The sequence below is a fragment of the Lathyrus oleraceus genome, chromosome 3 (genome assembly GCF_024323335.1).
Source record: "Lathyrus oleraceus cultivar Zhongwan6 chromosome 3, CAAS_Psat_ZW6_1.0, whole genome shotgun sequence".
In the NCBI taxonomy this organism is placed as follows: Eukaryota; Viridiplantae; Streptophyta; class Magnoliopsida; order Fabales; family Fabaceae; genus Lathyrus; species Lathyrus oleraceus.
This window is the reverse complement of record NC_066581.1, coordinates 240,055,200-240,062,015: the sequence shown is the minus strand read 5'-3', so window position 1 is coordinate 240,062,015 and position 6,816 is coordinate 240,055,200. Positions and strand designations below refer to the sequence as shown.

Genomic DNA, 6,816 nt, shown 5'->3' with positions numbered 1-6,816 from the left:
TATTTTTGCGTAATGTCCATTGATTTAATTAATTATATATGCATTTGAATATGATCAATGTTTACCAAAAATACATGCATAAAAAGAAATAGCAATTACTAAAAGACTTCAGGATCGAGGAGAAGGTCTAACCATGCTTTCCAATGAATCCGGTTGCTAATTCTATTCCCCAGCAAAACCAGTTATTCCCCAGAAGAAATTAGCATCACTAGACAGACTAGTCGTCTCTTCCATCCCCAGCCAGGCTCTGTTGAGTATTTCTACCATCAGACAGGAATCAAGTATCCCCAGCTAAGAAAGGGTCATCAATACTAATATCTCCAACCAGAATATTGGGATTTATTTTGCCCTGGAAGAACTCCTCAGACGCATAATTCATTCATTACATCATTTCGCAGCATATGCATGCATACAATGTTCGCATTTATTTCAAAAGCATAAAACATCTCATGCATCATGACATGGCATGAAGCTAACTTTATTTTTCAGGTCAATTATCCTCCTGATATAGTCAAAATAAAGATCCATTCAGACGAATATCTTTATCGATTACATTCAAGATTCAGATACATCTTTCAGATATAATCCATATGAACATTCATTCTGACAAGCATTCTGACATCCTCCTAATGATGGCATCTTTAAGCCCATCCTAGACATTTATTGCAAATACAACGTATACAAATATTATCAGATATAGCCTAACGTACTGTTTATTCTGATTCAGCCCAACATGTGATTTCTTCAACTATTCCAATATGGTCTAACGTACGACCCATTGGGTGTTCATCCCCTCAGATACTACCTAGCGTACGGTACATTCCGAGGTGTAGTCTAGCGTACGACTACTTTTTGTCAGATACAGCCTAACGTACGGCTCATTCTGCAACTCAGATACGATCTAACGTACGATCCATTCTGATCTTTATTTCCTCAGATACTACCTAGCATACGGTACATTCCGAGGTGTAGTCTAGCGTACGACTACTTTTTGTCAGATACAGCCTAACGTACGACTCATTCTGCAACTCAGATACGATCTAACGTACGATCCATTCTGATCTTTATTCCTCAGATACTACCTAGCGTACGGTACATTCCGAGGTGTAGTCTAACGTACGACTACTTTCGTCAGATACAGCCTAACGTACGGCTCATTCTGCAACTCAGATACGATCTAGCGTACGATCCATTCTGATTCTTACTTCATCAGATACAGCCTAACATACGGCTCATTCTGCAACTCAGATACGATCTAGCGTACGATCCATTCTGATTCTTACTTCGTCAGATACAGCCTAACGTACGGCTCATTCTGCAACTCAGATTTGATCTAGCGTATGATCCATTCTGATCCTTTATCCCCAGTGAAGTCGTCAGCATAATGGATGATTCACTATACGGTCTAGCGTACGACCCAGTGTGGCACCCATGTCTTCAAATGTGGTCTGATGTATGACACACTCTGAAGCTCTCATCATCAAACTTCCTGGATGGCATCTTTAAGCCCATCTCCATCAAGACTAACTTTTAATTAACAAGCGCAAATTTTTGGGGCATTCTAAGTGTTCAATAATCTTCCACCTCCAGATCACGAATGGCGTACATACCATTCTTACTCTCTCGGTTTAAGAATATTGAACAGGGGCAGCTGTCATACCCCAAAATTTGCCCGTTAATCTTTCAAGACATTTTTCAAGGCACTCCCACTCATTTTTCAAGACATTGATCTTAAAGGAACAAAGACCCAGCACACAGGTGGCCAAATCCAGAAAATGACTTAAACTGGCATGCTCGCTAGGCGAGCAAATCCTTCGCTAGGCGAAGCCCACGCTCCAGCCCTCGCTCCAGCGAGTTTTGATGAGTTGGCTATTGGAATGCTCGCTACCTGCTCGCTAGATGCTCGCCTAGCGAGTAGGTACTAGCTATGCATTTGTCCAAATCTGGGAGCGTTCGCTAGAGCCTCGCTAAGCGCTCGCCTAGCGAACCCTTCGCTATCCCACTCGCTTAGCGAAGCTTGCGGATACCAGGAATTTGGGCTTCACTCTGAGCCCATCAGGTCACAAAAAAAAATCATTATAATTACCAGAGCTTCATTCAGAAAAAAGGGGAATGAAAAAGAAAGGGGAGAAACACAAACACACATAGACAGCAAACCCTGGAGGCTAACCAAGAGAATTCAGAGCAACCCTAAAGGAAACCCTGAAGGAAACTCATCTGCACAAAGGTTACCTCCGCCCAACTCAATCCGGCACCAACCCTAAGAGTGATCTGCCAATTCAACGGTGCAATTCAATTGCAAACAGGTTCGCACTACCACTACCGCTTTGTGTTCCCAATTTACATGTGGCATTATGATTGAATTTATAAATGTATCTTAGGTTTTGCATATGGATTTAAGTATGCATGAATGTCTGGAATGTTTAACCATGTAATTTCTGTAATGGATGCCATATGGTTTGGAGTCTTCTGAAATCGTACTGTTATTAAACCCAGAACCCGCAGCCGTTCGCTAGCACATCGCTAAGCGAACATGTAGCGGATGTTCGTCAAGCCTTCGCTAGGCGAGGCAGTAGCGAACATGACAGTCGCTGATTTTTTTTCTGTTCTATTCTGTGCTTATCTGACATGTTCTATTATAACTGTGTATCATTTGCCTGACATTATTACTGCTGCGATCCTTTTTACGGTGCAACTATTGATTGCACTCCGTCTTGGTATTCTAACCCGTTTGTTGAATTTTTGCGAGGGCTCACATACTCCCGAAGAAGGTAGCTTGCTAGGTATTCCACTTTATTTGTGGGATACCCTTGTGGAGATTCATTCTAATTACCTAATTGATTACAAATGTTGCCTTGGAATACATGATCTTGGCCCTCTCTTTGTTGCCTTACGGTATTACGGTCATGTCCCGCGAATGTGGGGATACACTTAGCAAAGACCCTACGATTAAATCATCATGTCCCTATAAGATAAATCATAGTCCCTCGGATGTTGCTTTCGAATATATGATTTTGTCCCTCGATGGCCGTCATTGTAGCCTACGGTTAAGTGATGATCGTCCCTTCGAATGCTAAGGTATCCTTACAAATGTTGCCTTCAATGACCAATCGATGACCCTACGATGTCCCTTTACATCCAAAGGATAAGACTACTTACTTCTCAATAGTAAGGACAGTTTTACCCTCATAAGGATAGGAAATACCCATAAAGACCTTGGGTAGGTATAACTCTTAAATGCTTACTCATGACTTAAAACACTTTTCACACCTCACACTATGCAAAACCTCTATTAGAAAATCACCACTTGGTATACATTCGCACTAGAATCATTGTCGGGTTATATTTTTCTAAACAGCTTTCAAAATTAAACGAGATAAACACTTTGTATACATTCGTACAAGAATCATTACAAAGTTAAACTCTCTTTTTCAAAACATTTTCTAAGTATTTCTCAAACACTTTTTCAAACAAGGAAAACATAAGTGATTAAGCAATTAAGAGCCCATGGATAACCATGGATACAAAGGGTCCTAGCACCTTCCCTTTGTATAATGTACCTCCCGAACCCAAAATCTAATCAAGGTCTTTCCTGTTCTTTTCCGCCTTTCCTTATTGGATAAAAGAAAAGTCGGTGTCGACTCTTGCTATCCGCGACATTTGCTTTCCGAAGCAAAAGCACCCAAAGTCAGTTCACCGTATGACACATGTGCATATGTAATCAAGAGAAAGGATGAGGTACTTAAAGTGTTTAAGAAGTTCAAGTCCATGGTTAAAAGCAAAAGCGGTCACAAAATCAAAGTTCTCAAAATGGATGGTGCAGGAAAATATGTCTAAAATGAATTTGGTAGGTTTTTTTGATCAAAAGGGCATAGTACATAAGGTAGTACCGCCTTATACATCACAATAAATAGTGTTTCCAAATGGAAGAATCAGTCAATCATGAAAATGGTGAGAAGAATGTTGAAAGGGAAGAACTTGCTGAAAGAGTTATGAGGAGAAGTAGTGTCCAGATTTGCATATTTGTTGAATACATTTCCAACAAAGAAGCTTGAAAATATTACACAATATGAAATATGGTCTGGATTTAAATCGAATCTGAGTCACTTGAGAGTTTTTGGTTCGACATCATATCAGCATGTTCCGGGATAGTTTAGAAAGAAGCTGGGTGATAATGCATAATTGATGATTCTTATAGGGTATCACTCTACTGATGGTTACAAAGTATTTGATGTAACAAATAGAAGGATCATGATTAGTAGGGATGTCATTGTCGACGAAATAAAAGAGTTGCAGTTGAATGCAACCAGTTGTTATAATATGTCATCTAATTACACTAATAAGAAATGCGTTCATGTAGTGTTGGAAGGTACAGAACCAACCCTCGTTGAAGACCAAATGGAAGAAAATGTTAGAAGATCATCAAAGCAAAAAAGTTTTGAATTTGGTGAGAAAGAAAATTATAAAAAAACATGAAGTAGAAAATATTTTTATAACATTATTTTTAATGTAGTATACAATAATTGATAAAAAACATTGTTAACTGTGGGGTTTGAACCCACGCACACTTATGTGGTGAAGATCTTAAGTCTTCCCCCCTTAACCTCTCGAGCAAACCAACTTGTTGTTATTTTTTTCACATACAATAATTAAATAGACAAAATTCCATATAGATTCAATTTCATGAACAATCTAGAACTAAGAAGAAACTAATAACCAATCCCATTCTTACAAAATCAACAAACCCTAACACACAAAAATTCCTTACACCGCATCGAATCAAAACAAAAGATTTCACATTCATTCATCTTCAATGGTGGAGCATTTGGAATCAATTTTCGGCACAAAGAAATACAGGGTGAATTGTCCATTCTACTTCAAGATCAGAGCATGCAGACACATCGATCAATGCTCCAGGCTCCACACGAAGCCAATCATCATCCCCCTCCTTCCCCCCCACCTCTCTCTCTCTCTCCCCCCCTTATAGTTCTAAGTTTCAACAATAAACATATATATTTGTGTTGGTACTCCATCTAGTGAAGAATAATTGTTATGGAATTATAGGGTTGGCCATCTCATCTTTAAAGATCTCAATGTTTTGCAAAGGAAAAAGATCGTGACCAGATTGCCATTGATCAACATACCAGCTAAAATTTGTTAATACTGTGTGCAAATAAAGTAACATAAGGGAAAATTCAGCAATGATGAATGTTTTAGAACCAAGTGTCACCTTGAGGTGGTGTATATTTCGATGTGTGTGGACCGATGCAAGTTGATTCCATTAGTGGCAATATATTTTATCACACTAATTGATGATTATAGTATAAAACCATGGGCGTACATAATCAAGAGAAAGGATGAGGTACTTAAAATGTTTAAGAAGTTCAAGTCCATGGTTGAAATGAAAAGCGGTCACAAAATTAAAGTTCTCAAAACGGATGCTGGAGGAAATATGTCTCAAATGAATTTGGTAGGTTTTTTGACTAAAAGGGCATAAGACATAAGGTAGTACCGCCTTATATATCACAATAAAATAGTGTTTCCAAATGGAAGAATCACTCGATCATGAACATGGTGAGAAGACTTTTGAAAGGGAAGAACTTGCTGAAAGAGTTATGAGGAGAAGTAGTGTCCAGAGCTGCATATTTGTTGAATACTTTTCCAACAAGGAAACTTGAGAGTTTTCGGTTCCGTAGCATATCAACGTGTGCCGAGATAGCTTAGAAAGAAGTTGGGTGATAATGGAGAATTGATGATTCTTATAGGGTATCACTCTATCGGTGGTTACAAAATATTTGATACAACATATAGAAGGATCATGATTAGTAGGGATGTCATAATATTTCAACCAGTTACACTAATAAGAAATGCTTTCATGAAGTGCTGGAAGGTACAAAACCATCCCCCATTGAAAACCAAATGAAAGAAAATGTTAGAAGATCATCAAAGCAAAAATGTTTTGAATTTGGTGAGAAAGAAAATTATATAAACAAAATGATGTAAAAAATATTTTTATAACTTTATTTTTTATGTAGTATAAACTAAATGGGAAAAACATTGTTGGCTGGGGGGTTCGAACCCACGCGCACTTATGTGCAGAAGATCTTAAGTCTTCCCCCTTAACCTCTCGGGCAAACTAGCTTGTCGTTATTTTTCACATACAATAATTAATCAAACATATTTCCACTTATATTAAATTTTATGAACAATCTAGAACTAAGAAGAAACTTATGACCAATCCCATTCTTACAAAATCAGAAAACCGTAACGCAGAAAAATTCCTTACTCCGCATCGAATCAAATCAAACGATTTCACATTCATTCATCTTCGACGGTGGAACATTTGGAATCAATTTTCGGCACAGAGAAAGATAGAGTGAATTGTCCATTCTACTTCAAGATCGAAGCATGCAGACATAACGATCAATGCTCCAGGCTCCACACAAAGCCATGCATCATCTCTCTCTCTTTCTCTCTCCGAGTGTTCAACGCATATGACAGGAAGGAAATATTGGTTTGTTACAATCAATCTTTTCATGAAGAACAAAGTAAAGTTCGTAGATGATACCACTCTAGCGGTGGAAGAGATAGTGATGTATCGATCAAGAGAATGGATGGTGGAAATTCTTTGATAAAGGATGTATTGTATATCCCCAAAATAAAGTGTAATCTTCTAAGTATTGGCCAATTTCTTGGGAAGGATTAGAATATTCATATGGAGAACCAGATGTTATGCGTTATGGATGCAAACAAAGTTTTTGTCCCAAAAGTTTCTATGACTCCCAATAGAACTTTTAAAGTTGAGTTGAAGGTTAT

General features: G+C 38.2%; 1 non-coding gene across 1 annotated transcript; it reads right to left on the bottom strand.

Annotated features, from left to right (window-relative positions):
* Nucleotides 1-6,058: 6,058 nt before the first annotated feature.
* On the bottom strand, nt 6,059-6,141 carry TRNAL-UAA (transfer RNA leucine (anticodon UAA)). Its single transcript has one exon. It is a non-coding gene; the product is annotated as a tRNA-Leu (tRNA).
* Between the last annotated feature and the right edge of the window lie 675 nt (nt 6,142-6,816).